Genomic DNA, 18749 nt, shown 5'->3' with positions numbered 1-18749 from the left:
GCCCACCTACAGTTGTCCTTGTCCAACAGACATCAGTCATCCTGTAGATGTTCCTAAGTCACTTGATAAGTTCGGTATCTTTCCTTACCTTACCAGGAACGTTTCACCCGTCTTGCAGACATTACAGAACATCGGAGATAAAGAAATGCGGAAGCGAATTACATAACTTACATTTATTTCAAAAGCAAGCTTGAGTTATTTTATTACAGACCAGAGCTAAAAGTGAGTGCAGAGTAGTAATATTATACAAACCAAGGGAGGCACAAACTCCTCCCGATAAGTTCTTAAGCAAAAGATCCTAGGTGGAGGACCAAGTCCTCCCGCACTTCAGTCTTGTTTTTCCTCATTTGGTACCACCTTGGAGCAAAAGCAACAAAAATTTGTCGCTTCCTCACCTAAAAACAACAAAGGGATAAACCCTGAGTATGGAATTACTCAGCAAGTCTTACCCGACTAAGGAAAAGACTCTCAAGGGTATGCTGGATAAATAGGAGTCAAGGAGAGGCTTTAGCAAAAATCAACTTATACTTTTGCAGAAGTAGCTTACTAAAGTGAGTCCTTACTTTCAATCTTTTAACGCCATATTAAGTATTAATAGACTCTATTTGCATCTAGTCTAATTTCACATCACATCAAGACAACATCATTTTTATCCATAGTGTTCACGTCCTGACTTTAGGTTGCAGGGAAGTGACCAAGTCTTCATAACCGCGAAGGTACGGCGATCCGAATCGATTATACTCAGCTGAGGATCTCCAATCACACGACATAGGTAGCACTTAATCCTTGCATATGTCAACCCGCCACCGGGGTTCTTAAGACCGGATCAGGTTCACGCAAACCGAGAGCACAGATACACCACCGTCCAGCCTCTTGCCACGGAGGGTACACGCTACTCTCGCCACCGCTCCACGCCCATTTCGTGTTATCTTATTCCGGCCTTAGTCTGCCCGAGGCAAGGCTTACCCATGACGAGGCATGTGACCAGTTAAAGGGTCCTCGGTCAGCACGCCTACATACGCGTTAATCCTTAACCAACCTGGGTAGAACATCACCTGTTCCTAACCCAAGTTTCAATTTAAGTATTTCCATCCTTAGGATTGTGTCTGTTCCTTAGGATGAAAGAGCATCACAGGGATCTTTGCAGTAAGATCCCACTATTGCTCCAAATGAAAATATTCTTGCAGGTAGAAGCCATCCTCTCCATGGTTAAATTGAGGACAACCTCTATCCACAAGATCTAAGCAAGGCTAAGCATTTTTGTAAATCATATTTTGATACTTCACAGAAGTATCTATAAAGGTATGGATATCAAGGAAAGCAATGCATCAAAGGGTTTCAAGTAACTCCTATGAACCTAATGCACATTTCACTAGACTTAAGTGTGCAAAAGTATTTAAAAACACAAGGAAAGGGGTTGCATGCACCGGGGCTTGCCTTCGTTCACGGGTGAGTCAGGCTCAGATCCACAGATATCAAAGTAGAAACTATTCCCGGCCTGAGATTCCGAAGGTGGTGGTGTCTCCTCTTCAGTTACTTCAATTTCTTCTTCACGTTCTAACCATAACCATACATAGGTATAAGAATGGATGCCATGGGATGCTCATGAGGATGCAAAGATAATATAAACTTATTATCTATGTCTTGAATACAACTTTCCTTCATGGAATTCCGGGAACTTAGGGTTTCCGGAGTCGGTAAAGGAGTTCATAGGGCAGGGGGGGTGTTTTGGGGTTTGGTGATCAAACAAGGTCCAAAACAATTCAAACTCTACCCAAGGCTCCTAAATATTGTTTTAAATTCCCACAAAAAGTTTGGGAATTATTGGACTTACCAATTATTTTCTAAAAATCCATAACTAATACTTTTAACTACTTTAAATACCCTAAAATTTCTTATTTCCACTAAAAATCACAAAACTATTTTTATTAAATTCTAGGGAAAATAACAAGCCTAGGAAAATTAGTTTCACAATTTTAGCATTTTTCTACATTTTTCTATAATTGTTTTGGCTCTGGAGATAAAAGAAAAAGAAAAACAATTGAATAGCACTGGGCCGAATCCAGCCCAGGCGGCCCAGCTAAGGCAGAAAGGCGCCCGCGCGCGCTGGCGGCTTTGCAAAAATACCCTCGGGGTTCTTATTAACTTGAATCCGGTCTTTCTACTGTTTTCCTGTGTCACTGACGCTTTGCACAGAGGCCCTTGAGGTTCTATTTCTTCGCAGTGGGCGGTCCACGACGGCGACGCGCGCAGAGAGACTCCGGCGAGGCCCTGGACCGGCCGATTGGGGCTATGGCTGGGTTCTCCGAGCGGCGGACATGAAATCGGGGTCACCATGATCATTTCCCCTAACATAATTGCGCTATTGATCAACTATGGAGCTCTGGCCACGGTGGCCGTGAGTATGGCGACTATACGGTCGTGTTCCCGGCGACCAGAGGGCTCTTAGTTCAATTCAATGGCTCGGCAAGCATCGTAGACGTATAAGAATGCTTAAACAAGGGAGCAGAGGGGAGGGGCTAACCGGAGTATGGCTGGCGACGGTGAGCTTGGTTTCACGGTGGCGGAAATCGGATTTGGGGGAAACTCCGAATTCGAGCACATGGGTGGATGATTGTGGCCGATTAGCGGTGGCTAGTTACCTGACGACCTCACGGAGCTAGTCACGGGCTCAATTTATAGAGAGGACGGGCGGTGGCCGCGAATTTGGACGAGACACGCGGCGGTCGGAGATGAGGAAGAAGGCACTGGCGCACGTGAATTAGTGTCCTACGCCGTGGCAACCTCACCGGCGTTGATTTGATAGCAGTAGCAAGTTACAGCGACGCGGTGGAAGGGTTGAGCCACGCGGCGCATGGTCGAGAGGCGGCGGTCGACGGTGAGCACTTTACCGCGGGCGGTGATCCAGGGGAGATGGACTACGGCTAGTCGAAGTGGTGTCCAGGTCATGGGCGGTGACGATCTTTTGACGCCGCGAAGTTATCCACATACCCGAGCGCGAATCGTGAAGCCGGCGACGTGAATCACGGCGGAAAGCCACCGGCGGTGGGTTTGCTGGCGACCTTATCTGGTGGGCACTGTACCATGGGAACCACTTATTCAGAGCGACTGACAGAGCATATTGGAGCTTCATTTTCTCCCGATTTTATGTGGAATCTATGTCAACTTTCTGCAGCAAAGGTGTAGAGCTATAATCCATCTATATCTTTTCTATAATGTGTACTCACAAAAAGTCATTGGATCCCCTTCAAAATCGAGCTCAAAGTTCATCTTAAAACACTGTCATGCTGAATTTCAGACCTCAACTAGTCTAACAGTCCATCTTTGATTGGGTTTTTCTCCAAATTTCTCTTAACAACTGAGCTCACACTTTTTAGCAAAGTTGTTCACCTATAATTGGGCTACAATTTTGATGTGGTGACCTAGGGCACAAACCCCATAATTTGAAAGTTACAAGGGTTTCAAGTTGAGGCAATCACACTGAAATGCAGACTTAACCAAAAAGGGTTAAGTATGGCTCTTTTGCACTTAAGTCCAAATCTCAAGTTTTGGATTGCAAATTCACATATGATTGACCTAAATGACCTAATATACTTATTTAACTTGATTTTTGCACTTTAACCCAAAAGTGGGCTAATTTTGCACATAAGCCCCTAGGGTTTGGTTTCAGGGTTTTCCAGGGTTCCAATTAGGGTTTCTGGTATCCCAGGGGTATAAAAGTGATTCAAGTTTATTCTTGGGGTCATTTTATGACTTTTACCCTAAAGTCTTTAGGTTTTCTTAACTTGGGTTAAGTTTTACCCCTTTAATCCTTATTTAGGGTTAAATTCCCTATCCAGGGTCCTATTTGCAAAACACTTAAACAATACAACTTGTTTGAAATTTTTGCCTAGTGAATGCATTCTAGGAGTATCAAACATATGCAATGCCAATGCTTATGATGCCATGCTCAAATTTTAGTTATAGTAACACCAGGGGTGTTACAGCGGGGACCATACAGAACCTTCTCGCGATCATTGCACTAGGCAGTGTGCAACTCGCGCTCCACAGTACGCAACCAATCTTCAGCATCCATGGGATCAGTAGAGTGGGCAAAGACAGGGGGATAGCCCCTCATCAATTCTGCCCGCTTGTCTTGGGGCACCTGAGGCATCTGAACATGCACATGAGGCTGAGGTGGGGGTGGCTACTGCTGCACTTGCTGCATCACTTCTAGGGTCTAACCAATCGCTTGGACTGCTTGAGTCTGCATTAGGAACATCTGCTCAATGGTCATCGGGGGTGGTGGTGGCAACTGCTGCTGAGCTGCATCTTCCTAGGTTGCCTGCTGCTCCTGCTGAGCATGCCTTGCATCTCGGCGCCTATTCTCGGACATCTGTAGAAAGCACATACACATCAGATCTGACTCTGCAGTCTTTCAACATAAGAAAAGATATACAGAAATCTTCATAGCACTAAACAAATGATCATCTTCACTGACATCTTCTCAGATAAAGAGGAAAGTGGAAATAAATGGATTACCCAACTAAATTAATAACTACACCAAGTTGCAGGGGATACCCACACCTTGATGACAATCGTTACAAAGATCCAACATCATTACATGTTCATCACTACAAGCATCAAACATATGATAAGCAAACTAACTCTAACTAAGACTGACCAGGACTAAGACACTGAATTAAGCATTATTACAGACTCCGACTCCGTCGATATATGGATCCAAATCTATCCGGATCCTGCAGTCAGGGCTACCATAGTCGAAGCGACCACGGGGCGGTGAATGGTAAGGGTGCTGAATCCCGACAGGGGCGGGAGAACCACCATCAAGATAGTGGCATGCTACGCACTCAGCACGCAATTCCACACCCTCCGCCCGAACCGTGCCCAACTAGTCAAGGGCGTGGTCCAGCTCGGCGTTGAGCACGGTGGCCAGGTTGACCATGCTATTCAGCCTGGGATTGCCCTCACCAACGGGTGAAACAATCACACCTTCAGCACTGCCGGTCGAACGACGAGGGTAGTACTTTAGGTCAAGGCCATTAGCTACCCCGTTGAACAATGAGCAATACTGAGAGAGTGCACGTCATGCTGCATCTTGCATGGCTACCTCGGTAGTATCCCTCTCAGTAATAGAATAGTGCTTTGAGAAGGCCTCTGCACCCCGGAGATCATCGTCTGGACGGCGCACCAAGCAAGTAGCCTCCCACTGGTCCGGGTATAACCCGCGACGATGCTGGTAGACTACACAATGGTACTCGATGGATCAAGTGTGTCAGTCGATGGCCCGACGCAGCAGCATGTTGAGAGCGTCGTGGAAGTGACACTTAGGAGCAGCGTCGCGAGTGATGGGTCTAGCGATCCATCCCTCCGGCTCTGGCTCCTCCTAGAGCTTCGTGTCATGGCTCGAACTGCCACCAACGTCGTCGTCGTCTCCGTCAGTAGCTGGGATGCCCTATGGTAGTGCAGGGGCATCTCTGGCTGAGGTGCAGGGGAAGGCAGCCTCCTAGTCTCCACCTCCTGCTGAGGCGAGGGGGAAGAGTCTTGCTGCTCCTGGTCCTGCTCCTGCTCGTGGTGTCAGCGCTCCTGCTCCTCGTGCAGGCGACGATGCAGTCTCTCCAGGTGACTAGCTGACCTGGCACCGTGCGACGCAGTGGATGCTCCGCCAGGTGAGAAGGCAAAAAGGGATCACTGACTTACGTGCAGTGCACCTAATCATCGTAAGCACAAGAGTGAGAGTAGAACTATAAGACCAGAAAGTAAACAGAAAGAAAAGTGAGACAAAATTTTGTGAGATAAGCAGATAACATAGAATTGGTCAAGATGACGAACATTTGAAATGACACTAAGGTCAAGGTAAGAGTAGGGGTCTATAGTCCTTAGAGCGACCATTCTAGTTTAGGTTAGCGGTCCTACAGTCAGCAAGGCCTTTGTTGGGGACTTGTTCTCAAATGCTATGAATTAAGAACAAGGCAACATAAAACGTTAAATATTAATGCCCTTCGTCCGCTGAAGCATTATCTCCCCAAGGATTTAATGAACTTCGGACGAAGACCACGAGTAGAATATCACAAAGGTTACACCTTCGTGATTAAACTTACAAAATAATACAAAGTAATATAAAATGTGAAACATTAAAGATAAATACATCAGAAATAAATGACATCATTCGCTTATCTTATTATATGAATCTAAAATGTGAAAACATAATATTTAGGTACATTTATACCTTTGCCTTGACAAAAAATAATTCCCGAGTGATGCGTTTGCAATTACAGGAATGCATGAACAGTAAAGGAATACTGTTCACTATTTATAGGCACAGGACACAGCCTGTGAGGAATTACAATCATGCCCCTCATAAAAGTTTACAACAATGACTCAGACCCTTATGGACTAAAAGGTCATTCTATCTTTAAGTCGGTTCGACCCTCCATCTTCGGATATGCTATAATACCGAAGTTTCATGAATGGTACCTTCGGCATCATGTACGAGCAGCTTCAGCCGAAGATGTTTCTTTCCGCAGGACCTTCGGCGACGAAGCATGGTCCCAACAGTAGCCCTTCGCGGTGCTAGATCGTTTTTCGTAACGAGCTGTGGCAGAACCTCCCAAGTTATTGGGCCCACATGCACCTGTCCTTGTCTCAAAGACCTCAGACGGCTATGCATGTGCACCAGATAACTTAACAGGATCTGTCCGAATGTCCCAGGGACCCCGGATAAACCACTCACAACCAGAACCGCGGGATTAAGTAATACAAATCACACACACCAATATTTTGCAGCGGAAATCTTATTACCAAATTTTACAAGTTACAAAAATTTTACTTCGTACATGATCAGAGTGATTACTACATTGATTCAAAGAAAGAAACTTTGAACGGTTATAAATTATTTATAGTTTTGAAATATATGCTAGCTCAAGTGACCATCCTCAATAAGAAGATAAAGGCGGGGTATACTTATATAAGAAGGCCGAGCCCACCGGCACTTAACACCATCAACAGCAGCACAAAAACTATAACCTGAAAAACAACAGGGAATAAAACCCTGAGTATGGAATTACTCAGCAAGTCTTACCCGACTAAGGAAAAGACTCTCAAGGGTATGCTGGATAAATAGGAGTCAAGGAGAGGCTTTAGCAAGAATCAACTTAGATACTTTTGCAGAAATAGCTTACTAAAGTGAGTCCTTACTTTCAATATTTTAGCGCCAGATTAAATATTTAATAGACTATGTTTGCATCTAGTCTAATTTCATCATCTCATCAATACAACATCATTTTATCCATAGTGTTCACATCTTGACTTAGGTTGTAGGTCAGAGCTCAAGTCTCCACTGTCCGGGGATATAACGGCGATCCGAATCGATTTACTCAGCTAAGGATCTCTAACCACACGACATATGTTTCTCGTAAACCTTGATGTCTACTATTCCCACGGATCCTCCACTGCATGAACAGGTCCGCGCCACCCGAGAGTACACCAACCCTTTTAGGCGATCCGTTGCCAGGAGGGTACGTGCCACTCTCGCCATCTCTCCACGCCCAGTGCGCGATTGTCTTTTCATGTATGGAATAGCCGGGTTCAAGCTTACCCTGTCCCATTCTCAGGGCATGTGGCTAGATAAGATAGTCCTTGATCAACAGGCCTACATACGCATCCAATCCTTAATTGACCCGGGCGGAGCATCACCTGTTCCTAGCCCAAGTCTCGATTTAAGTATTTCCATCCTTAGGATTGTGTCTGTTCCTTAGGATGAAAGAGCATCACAGGGAACTTTGCAGTAAGATCCCACTATTGCTCCAAACGAAAATATTCTTGCAGGTAGAAGCTATCCTCTCCATGGTTAAATTGAGGACAACCTCTATCCACAAGATCTAAGCAAGGCTAAGCATTTTTGTAAATCATATTTTGATACTTCACAGAAGTATCTATAAAGGTATGGATATCAAGGAAAGCAATGCATCAAAGGGTTTCAAGTAACTCCTATGAACCTAATGCACATTTCACTAGACTTAAGTGTGCAAAAAGTATTTAAAAACACAAGGAAAGGGGTTGCATGCACCGGGGCTTGCCTGGGTAACACTAGGTTAGTGTTGTTAGACGATGATCCTTTGGCGAGCAGCTCACATCCTGGCACTTGATCAGACATGTTCGTCCATCAGCATCACCGTGCGGAGTAGCCCACGCTTGGGGTCGACTTGGGTCGTCTTCTGCATCGCGCGATTAATTAACGTACCTGAATGGAATGCATTATGCACATGAATGCATATCGATGGAAATATTACAAACCTAAATAGTGTTACGTGATGGCGAATTTAAACACCTAGCGGCGAGGCGTTGTACAATTTCATACGGAATCCCTAGTTATTAATATACGACTACACGCAATAATTACGCTCCTCGAACCTAACGCAAACATCACGAACAACAAACTATACACATTAAACACAATTAGCCTAAACACAACTTATCAGCTAATTAATTAAATTCTGAACTAATCCCTTGCTTTATAAATTATACTACATGGCTCACAAGGAACTATTTTAATTTTATTTCACTCCTTACATATTTTACATATCAACAATTAATCAAACATCTCTTTATGTTATTTATTTAATGCAATTGACAACGACAAAATTCATCAGGTAGTTGTATAAAACACTAAATATATCCTTTACGTCGTTACTTCACCCAGATATCACCTAAATTAATACACCTTTCGCATTACTAAACCCATCGTACTTTACTTATTTTTAATACTACCACAATATGCCTGCGCTAAATACGAGGATTATTACGATTAATAATTCTAGTTAATCCAATCATTAAATAAACTTACAAAAATTATAAATCGGCTCACCAGTATCAAACGCGACCCAATACTCGTACGAATGCGGATAAATCCTGGCTCGAGCTTCCTGTCGCGCACATGGTGAATACCATGCTGTTGGCCTCCAACTTCACCCAACTCTTGAGATTTCTTGCTGACGCGTGGAACGACGTCGAGATTGATTCTGAAGCGAGCTGGACTGCTGGCCAGTGACTCACGGCACGGCGAGCACGACACAGAGAAAGGAAAAGCGCAGGACCGAGCTCAAGGAAGGACCGCGCACGGAGCTTGGCGCGCAGGGACGAGCGGGAGCAGAACGCTGGGCGCGCAGGAAAGCGAGATAAGCGCGCATATGCGGAAAAGGGAGCTGGGCACATAACGCGCAGGAGCCAGGGAGGAAGAAGAACGCATAGAGCAGGGAGACTTGGCGACCGAGCACCAGAGAGCTGCAGCGAGGCGGCCATGGAGCTTGGGACCAAAACCAAGGCGCACAGGAGATGAATAGGGGCGCAGGGAGAGAAGCAGAACACGGCTGGAGGAAGGGGCATCCCCGACGAGCTGGAACAGGGAGCACAGGGAGGTGGGCGCCGCCATGGGAAGGGGAATCCGAGCTGGAGCTGCAACGGTGACTTGGGCGAGCACCAGGGAGAACGTCGGGCGCTCGGCTATGGAGAAGACCGGAGCAGGGAGGGAGCGCATAGCAAAAGCTCCACGGGCTGGAGAAATCAGGGAGCAGAGGCACGACAATCCTGGCTAAGCAGAGGGGACGCCGCGAGCTGGAGCTGTAGTCAGGCGCTGGGCAGGGACCGAGCAGGGAGCACCAGGGAACAGCGGCATCAAGCATAGAACGAGAGCCCGACCAGGAGACGTGGAGTCGGGGCGGAGCTCGGCAGGGTCACAGCTGGGCGAGCTCCACGCGGGGGCTTGGAGCCAAGGACGCGCGGAGGGAGCTGAGCACCAGAGAGAGATAGAGCAGCGCCGAGGAGGAAGAGGGAGCTTCAGCTGGGCGCGCCATGGGGAGCTCGGACTGGGCACGGAGGACGCACTGCACGGAGAGAGAGCGGCTAGGAAGAAGAAAGGTGCAGGGACTGGATATTTGAAGACCCCACGGGCGGTTACGAGATGAGGACGCAGAGGAGTTCGCTCGGTGAAGATAAGAAGAGCCGGGAGAGAGACGGTACGATGAAAAATCAACAGAGGCGACGACGGATGGAGGATAAGGCTCCTGCGCGCGTAGGAGATGAGGACAGCACAGGAAAAATCAAGGCCCACGGCAGCAGGAGGATAGAGACGAGGGATTTTCTTTTCAGATTTTTACATTTTTCCTCATTTTTATAAATAAAATTGCAGATACTTCGGAATCGGATAAATTCATCTGCTTTTGTCCCGGATCTTTGACTTGGTGAATACTTCGAAATCATATAAATTTTAATCGGTTATTTATATATGAAGTTTTAGATCGAGACGAGAACACACCGACCGAACTACACTGATTTCGGCTTTGGTATTTTAATTTACCACTGATTTCGTCGAAGTTAGACCGATTAGAAATTATTTGAGTCCAGCTCTAATTACCTTTATCCGTTTTAATTGATTTATTACCAAATACTCCTGATTATTAATCTCGCGTATGTTTTCTCTCGGATGATGCGCGATTCGGATTATTCTGCTCCAAACAATTTAGTCGTCGAGTTCAAATTAATTTGTCCGGGATAAAATCATCCGAGTGAGTCGGGCTTCCGAATTCGTATTCGCGCGAGCGATTAATTTTAAATAATCACCGGACGCACCGATTTTCGGAACAACTATGTTCCGAACATCACGAAAATTTAGGAAGAGCCCAGATAATTAAAAAAATGATGTCGCATCGCGACAGACGAAACAGATGCGATATTAAAATCGCAATAGGCAAAGATGTTTAAAATTTAACATCCGTTTTATCCATTGATCACGTGCTTAAATTCGTACTCGTTGTCGAGCGGAATATAAACACCTGGGGTGTTACACGAGCTTGATCCGTGAAAAAAGTCTCTTAGGCTTCAGGAAGCCGAAGGTCCGAAAAACACCTTCCCTGAGCTCGTTGTCGAGAAACGATACAGTTTCCGAGCGCGGAACGGTGCCACCATGCAGGTTCACTTTTTGGTTTTTGCGGCCCACCGTGCAGTGGGTGCGAACGACTGTTTTCCCGGTGTAAAAATCCTGACGATTCACCTTCTTACCTGCAGTACTATATAAACAGACATGTAGGTGTGAAGTTACCACAGCATTCATTGCTATTGCACTGTTTTGCTGCCAAAAATTTAACCATAGCCGAAGCTTGACTTTCGCATTCAAACGAAGCTTGACTTTCGCATTCAAACGAAGTTTAGTCTCTGCTTCATCAGAAAAAGAGCTTCGAAAAAAATGTTATTAATTTCCAAGGAATTTTTAAGAAATTCAAAATCAAATGGCCAGAGTGCGCTCTACTGCTAGAGTTGAGCGTGATGGAGATGAGGCCGAAGCTGCTGAAACTGTTCTGATTTCTGAAGCGATGAGGCGCTCCGGGCTAGCTACAACAGAGGACACACCTGCTGTCGAAGCAACACAAGATGATGTTGAAGAAGTTGGTTCTGAGGATGAGTTCAGCTGTGGGGTACCAACTAAACATAGTCATTTGGACTTTGGAAAGTCCACCATCTCTGAAGCTGACCTTCCAAAAATGGTGAAGCTGGGCTACTTCAGCGAAGCAAAAAAGGAGCTGGTTCGTTTTGGCGGAGAGGAAACTACTCCGAAGCCGGAAAAGAATGAGGTAGTAGTGTTCAAAAGCTTCTTTAAAGCAGGATTAAGATTTCCTTTGAATGAGATGATTGCTGATGTTTTGAAGAAATTTGGGGTTTACCTTCATCAGCTGTCCCCTAATGCCATTGTTAGATTAAGTGTTTATATTTGGGCCCTTCGTAGTCAAGGAGTGGAACCGTTCAGCGAAGGTTTCTACCGAGTCCATGAACTACACTATCAGACTAAAGCCAGAGGAGATGGTCTTCATGAGAATTTTGGATGTTACAACTTTGCTTATCGCAAGACTACGAAGTTTCCAGTGATAAGCTACCGAAGCAAATGGCCAGCCGGATGGAAATCTGAGTGGTTTTATGTTAAAGTTGATAAAGATGAAGATAAATTGGTCCAGAGTCCACTGGAGCTAACCTTCGGAGAAACGAGGCCCCGATGCAACATGATAAGGGGGAGCCCGAGCCAAATTGCTATGGCTGAATTTCGCGTGATTTCAGATCACATTGGCACTAGAGACTTGGTGCAGGAATTTCTGGCTTTTAAAGTGTTCCCAACAATGAGGGATTGGGAGATGCCGAAGCTGGAGGGAGAAAAGAAAAAGTGAGAACTTGTTCGATTGCCTTATTATTATAAGTTTAAGAAACACTTTAAAAATCCCTGCCAAGAGTGGTTGGACACAATCGAGATTATGTGCAACGATATCCTCGGAAATTATTCTAAGAAAGAAGATCAGTTGATGACAGCAGCCTTCGACAGTCGCCCCAAACGAAGGTTGAATCGGGTGTTAGATGCCTTAAACTTTGACTATCCTGATTATGAGCAACTACGCGGAGATGTCGAAGGCCCGAAGAGAAAAAGAATTGTCAGCGCCCTTGATAAAGAAAGCACCAAATTGGCCAAAAAGGAACAAGAAATTTCTAAAAAACTGAGCCCAGAGCCGAAGGTAACTGCTCCAAGGAAAAGAAAAGTTGTATCTCCAAAACCTGTATCTCCAAAACCAAAGACATTGGTCCGAGAGGAGGAAGCTCCTGCGACACCTTCTGCTGCCGAAGTAGAAGAGATTCTGAAGGTAATGACTGAACCTTTGCCTGTCAAGCTAAGTCCGCTGGCGCCAGAACTGACGAAGTTTTTTCAGAAGGACAAAGAAGGTTCGACAGCAGAAAGTCCTACAAAGCCGAAAAAACGAAGAATTATCCAAGTGGCAGATGTGATTCATCAGACACCGCCACCGACATCGGTGTCAAAAATTGTCATTGCCGAGACCACCGGAGCCGAAGCCGCCGCAGCCGAAGCTACCGGAGCCGAAACCACTGAAGCTGAAACCGCCGGAGCCGAAGCTAGGACCACCGAAGATTCTAACCTGGAAACCACACTTGATGTTATTGACAATATACTTCTGAAAATGGCTGAAGAAGAAGCTACTGTGGCTGCTGTGAAGACGGCTACTGAAAAAGGAAAAAGCAGGTTGAAGACATTTTGGAGGAAGGAAATTTTAACTTTCAAGATTTACTTGGACAAGAGTTAACAGGCGCTGAAAAAGAAGAGCTGAAAAAATATGCCATATCCTGTGGATATAAACCAGGGTTTCTGCTATTTGGTGGGGTCAACGAAGGGAAGCTAAGATGCCTTCGGAATCGCACCGAGGCCAAAGTTGTTAGGACCTTCTCCAAAAGCATTGGCCTACCGAAGATAGAAGCGGATCTTTGCTGGTACCAGCGACAACATATCGCTGGTAGCTTGCTCTATGCTAATTTTAAGGTAAAAATATTATTATTATTGTATTATTATTATTATTATTATTTAGGTCGTTTTCTAACGAAGGTTGTTTTGGCAGAGTATATTACTAAGTAAAGTGCTAAAAATGCAACAAGATCTTGAAGAGGAGAAAAACAAAGCTATCATCAAAGATTTGGAAGACAAAGTTGAAAATTACGAAGCTACTCTGAAAAAGAAGGACTTCGTCATTCAAGACCTTGAAATCATAGCTAAAGAACACGAAGCTGCCTTAGAAAAGAAAGACTTCGTTATTCATTCTATGGAAGGCTCACTGGCCGAGGTTCAGGCCGAAAATGACAGGTTAAACAATGAATTACTCAAAAAGTCAGAAAAATCTGAGCAGGAAAAGAACAACCTCGAAACAAGCCTCAAGACTGAGATCGAAAAGAATTCAAATCTGCAAAAGTCATTAAAGGTGCTTCAGGAGAAATGCCTAAATTTCGGTAGCCGATGCGTGCAACGGCTGAAGGATGTGTTTCACTCTATCGGAGCCAGCTCTAAAAAATTTACACCTTCAGCTGAAAACCTGCCCAGCACCTTGGAATACATTGAAGGCGAGGTTGATACACTTGACGAAGTTATTGCTGGGCATGCTGACTTCTGCGCCCTGGTAGCTTCTCGAGGCACAGCTACCGCTTTCCTGAAGGCTGGCTGTACGCATGGAAAAATTGTAAATAGGCCAAACTTCAGCTTGTCAGCAGCAGATTTGGTTGATATCCCAAGCCTAGCCCGAAGCATCGGAAACAGATTTATGACCCAGATTTGGGTAAATGGCGGGCGAAAAATGGCTGGTGGCGAAGCTCGGAGCCACCTTAAGCCGGTGAGAAACTTATATCTGTTACTTTTACCTTCTCTTTGAAATTTGCACCTTTCTTATTTTGCTTTTCAATATGTGCAGGATGACGAAGCTGAAGAATGACGGGCTGAAGCTTAACAGTTGCTATAAAAGACTTTCCTGCAAAAAATTCTGGAGAAATCTTTGTAATATAATTGTGGAAAAAACTTATGTAAATTTGTACATACCTTGTAATATATCTTGTCTCCTTTATCCGTGTACAATCTGCTTTGCTGTGAACGAAACTTCACTTTTGAGCCGAAGGCGAAAAACACCTTCCCTTCTTTTCGTACACGACGAAGCATGAAAATTTCCTCTTTCTTCGAAGTTTTTTCTCATAGCCGAAGCATCTGTCTTTTGTGGTATGATGATGATGATTCTATATATGTCTAAATGAATGTTTATGAATGCAAATGTCATGATGTAATGTGTCGTGCAAATGAATATCGAAATATATTCCAAACCATAATCATAGCCTTCATTCCCTTGGGAATGACTCAAATCCTTTTGCCGTTTATTTTTCGGCTTCACCGTTTACTTTTCGGTGTATCAGCGCTGACTTTTTGTTGTAAGCCTCCCTTAGGAGCTTCTTCGCCTTTTACTTTCGGCGGAATCAGCGTTTATTTTTCGCTGTAAGCCTCTCTTAGGAACTTCTTCGCCTTTTACTTTCGGCGGAATCAGCGTTTATTTTTCGCTGTAAGCTCTGCATTCCCTTAGGAACGACTTTTGAGCTTCTCCCTGTTTTCTTTTCTTTTTCCTTTGCATTTACATTTACATTTTTTGGGGGATATCACTCTTATAGAATTGAAATAAGGAAAAGAAAAATTACATGTTGTGGCCCCATTAAAAACCTTTCTCCCCCTTTGGAAAGGAAAAGGGTGCCACAAAAAAGAATAGGAAAAATTACATCAAGCTAAACATAATATCGCCGAAGCTCATCCGCATTCCACGATCTAGGAATATCGTTGCCGTCCATATCCTTCAATCTGTATGAACCGGGTCTTGATGAAGATACTACCAAAAAAGGTCCTTCCCACTTCAGCTGTAATTTGCCTACTGTCTCAGGGTTGGCCACTCTTCGAAGCACCAAGTGTCCTGGTTCAATGTTCTTTAGCTTAACCTTTCTATCACGCCATTTTATTGTTTCAGCTTGACATTTGTTGATGTTTTCCACAGCTTGAAGTCTGATCCCCTCTATAGCATCTTTTTCCACAAAGTAATCAGCTTTAGCTTTGCCTTCTGCTGAAGCTACTATTCTTATTGATCCTGCTTTGGCCTCTTCCGGAGTTATTGCTTCGTCACCAAACAATAGTTTGAATGGTGTAAAGCCTGTTGATCTTGATACTATTGTATTGTGGCTCCACACCACTTTGATTAATTCATCTGGCCACTTTCCCCTGGGCTGATTGAAGATTAACTTCATTATTCCTGTCATTATGATGCTATTAGCTCTTTCAACAAGTCCATTTGACTCCGGATGTCGAACTGATGCGAAATGGATCTTCGTGCCAATTTGATCGCAAAATTCTCTGAAAGCTTCGGAATCAAACTGTGTCCCGTTATCCACAGTAATGGCCTTCGGCACTCCGAAGCGACAAACAATATTTTGCCAGAAAAACTTTTGAATAGTGACCGAAGTTATTGTGGCTAAAGGCTTTGCCTCAATCCACTTAGAAAAATATTCCACTGCCACTACAACATATCTTAAGTTGCCTTGTGCTGGTGGTAATGGACCTAACAAATCAAGGCCCCACCTTTGCAACGGCCAAGTGGGTTGTATTAACTGAGTTAAAGTCGAAGGTTGTTTTTGATCTCTTGCACATTTCTGACAACCTTCGCACTTTTGGACTAATTCCGCTGCATCCGAAGCTGCCTTTGGCCAATAAAATCCTTGACGAAAAACTTTTCCAAGTACAGGCCTAGATCCAATGTGAGATCCACATAGGCCTGCGTGTATTTCCTTCATCAATTCTATACCTTCGTCTCTGGATAAACACTTGAGTAATGGAGAACAGACCCCACGCTTGTATAGTTCCCCTTCTATTATAACATATGGTCGAGCTCTTGCCTCTATCCTCCTGTTATAAGCTTCGTCATCTGAAAGAAAGTTACCCTGGAGAAAAGAGATGATCTCAGTTCTCCAGTCCTCACTATAAACAGGGGATATGTTGAGGACTGCTCTTTCAAGAAGCTCAACCGAAGGTGCTTTTATTGTTTCGAAAAATACTTCCGAAGGTAATGGCAGCCCCTGTGCTGTTGACTTAGCTAATAAATCAGCATATTCATTGTCTCCACGAGGAATATTTTTAACAGAAAACCCTTCGAAGGAAGCCTCAATCCTTCGGACCGTGTCTAAATATTTTTCAAGCTTCGGATCTCTTGCTTTATAACTTTTGTCAATATGACCAGAAATAACCTGGGAATCAGTTTTAAGAACTGCCCTTCTGATTCCCATTGCCTTTAGCTTCCGAAGACCAAGTAGTAAAGCTTCGTACTCAGCAATGTTATTTGTGCAACTGAAATCAAGTCTTGTTGCATAACAAGTTTTAACTTTGGAAGGTGCAACCAACACAGCAGCTGCTCCTGCTCCGAAGGTTCCCCAAGATCCATCGCAAAATACTGTCCAAACTTCAGCATCTTTATTCGTTTCTTCTTCCTGAGCCACTGGCGTCCAGTCAGCAATGAAGTCTGCCAATGCTTGAGATTGAATCGAAGATCTATGCACATAATCAATACAGAATTCATTGAGCTCCACAGCCCATTTTCCAACCCTTCCAGTAGCTTCTCTATTTCTCATAATATCCTTCAATGGTTGTGAAGAAGGAACAACTATATTGTATGCCTGAAAATAGTGCCGAAGCTTCCTGGAGGCCATTAAAACAGCATACAGCACCTTCTCCAACTCTGTATAATTTTTCTTTGATAAACTAAGAACTTCGGATACAAAGTATATTGGGGCTTGCCTTTTGACTTGGCATTCAAGCTTCTCCTGGACGAGTGTTGCACTTACCGCTGAGTGCGAAGCTGCCACATATAACAACAGAGGAGCCCCTGGCGTTGGTGGAGTTAGTGTTGTCAGGTCTATCAAATATTGCTTGAGCTCTTCGAAGGCTCTCTGCTGAACTGGTCCCCATTGAAAAACTTCGGCTGACTTCAGCACTTCAAAAAATGGTAAATTTCTCTCTGCTGATCTAGATATAAATCTGTTGAGAGATGCCAGTCTTTCTGTCAATCTTTGAGCCCCCTTCTTTGTACTTGGTGGTTCCATTCGAAGGATAGCTTCGATTTTATTTGGATTAGCTTCAATCCCTTTTGTTGAAACTAGACAGCCAAGAAATTTCCCTTTCTTCACTCCGAAGACACATTTTTCTGGATTCAACTTTAAACCAGCCTGTCTAAAATTAGCGAAGGTCTCCTGTAGATCAGCAATGTGATTATCTTGCTTTGTGCTTTTTACAATGATATCATCAACATAAGTTAGCACATTTCTGCCTATCTGAGAATGAAGAACCTTCGCTGTCATTCTACTGAAGCTTCCTCCAGCATTCTTGAGCCCCTCAGGCATCTGAAGATAACAATATGTTCCACTAGGGGTTATGAAGTTGGTTTTTGGCTCATCCTCCTTCTTCATCCAAATTTGATGATAGCCTGAATAACAATCTAGCAGACTCATAAGCTCTGATGAAGCTGCTGCATCAACTAGAGAATCTATTCTGGGCAATGGAAACTCGTCCTTCGGACAGGCCTTGTTGAGATCAGTAAAATCAATACACATTCTCCATTTACCATTGGCCTTTTTTACCATAACAGTGTTAGCCAGCCATTCTAGGTATTTTACCTCTCTGATAACTCCGGCACTGAGGAGCCTTTTCACTTCATTCCGAGCACCTTCGGCCTTGTCATCAGACATCTTCCGAAGCCTCTGCTTTCTGGGTCTAAAGGATGGGTCAACATTGAGCGAATGTTCAATAACATCCCTGTTAACTCCGCAAAGATCATTAGCTGACCATGCAAAAACATCTTTGTTGTTGAACAGAAACCTTATCAAGGTTTTCTCCTGTTCTTCAGACAATTGGGATCCCAATAGCACCTTCTGCTCTGCTATGTCCTCACACAAAAGCATGGGCTTCGGCTGATCGGCCGAAGCAGCTTTCTCCCTTCTAAACTTGTACTGCTCACAAGCTTCAGCTCCATCTATGTTATGGATTGCTTTTGAGTCTGTCCAGTTTCCTTCGGCCCTTCTGGCAGCTTCCTGACTTCCATGAATGGCAATAGGTCCTTGGTCCGAAGGTATCTTCATGCAAAGATATGCTGGATGAAGAATTGCTTCGAAGGCATTGAGAGTACCGCGACCAATGATTGCATTATAAGGGTATTCCATATCAACAATGTCGAACACAACTTGTTCAGTCCTTGTGTTATTGATAAATCCGAAAGTTACTGGCATTGTGATTTTTCCAAGTGCTACAATCTGCCTTCCTCCGAAACCACAAAGGGGATGTGTGGCATCATGGATCTTGTCTTCAGGCTCTT

General features: G+C 44.3%; 1 long non-coding RNA gene across 1 annotated transcript; it reads right to left on the bottom strand.

Moving 5' to 3' along the window:
* Positions 1 to 6782: 6782 nt before the first annotated feature.
* Positions 6783 to 9935, bottom strand: LOC100272236 (uncharacterized). Its single transcript, NR_131784.1, has 3 exons — positions 8867 to 9935; positions 8079 to 8242; positions 6783 to 7026 (listed from the first exon to the last, which is right to left on the bottom strand). It is a non-coding gene; the product is annotated as an uncharacterized lncRNA (long non-coding RNA).
* Positions 9936 to 18749: the final 8814 nt, after the last annotated feature.

Source organism: Zea mays, chromosome 7, assembly GCF_902167145.1.
Source record: "Zea mays cultivar B73 chromosome 7, Zm-B73-REFERENCE-NAM-5.0, whole genome shotgun sequence".
In the NCBI taxonomy this organism is placed as follows: Eukaryota; Viridiplantae; Streptophyta; class Magnoliopsida; order Poales; family Poaceae; genus Zea; species Zea mays.
Note: the sequence above shows the minus strand (reverse complement) of the source record. Positions and strands in the feature narration are given on the sequence as shown.